This window comes from Penaeus monodon, chromosome 30, assembly GCF_015228065.2.
Source record: "Penaeus monodon isolate SGIC_2016 chromosome 30, NSTDA_Pmon_1, whole genome shotgun sequence".
In the NCBI taxonomy this organism is placed as follows: domain Eukaryota; kingdom Metazoa; phylum Arthropoda; class Malacostraca; order Decapoda; family Penaeidae; genus Penaeus; species Penaeus monodon.
The window spans coordinates 10,546,829-10,547,180 of NC_051415.1; positions in this window are offsets into that span (position 1 = coordinate 10,546,829).

The window sequence follows — 352 nt, forward strand, 5'->3', positions numbered from 1 at the left end:
CCCCCTCCCTCTTCCTCTCTCTCCCTTTCCCTCTTTCTCCCTTTCCTTCTTTCTCCCTTTCCCTCTTTCTCCCTTCCCTTCTCATTCCCTCTCACACTCTCTCTCCCCTTCTCCCTCTTTCTCCCTTTTCCTCTCGCTCTCTCTCTCCCTCTCCAATGTCCTTTTCAGCCTAAGCCTCCATTTCAGTTTCCTCTCTGTAGTAATCCAACGTAAGTTCCTTAAGTCTATCTCAATCTGCTTTAGAATTTCAAAAAATGAAGGCGGCTTATGGGCGCAGCTATTAATTCATATTCAGATTATAATTATTGACATTTTAAGCGCGAGGAGTTGATAGTATTGTTGATCTGTTTAT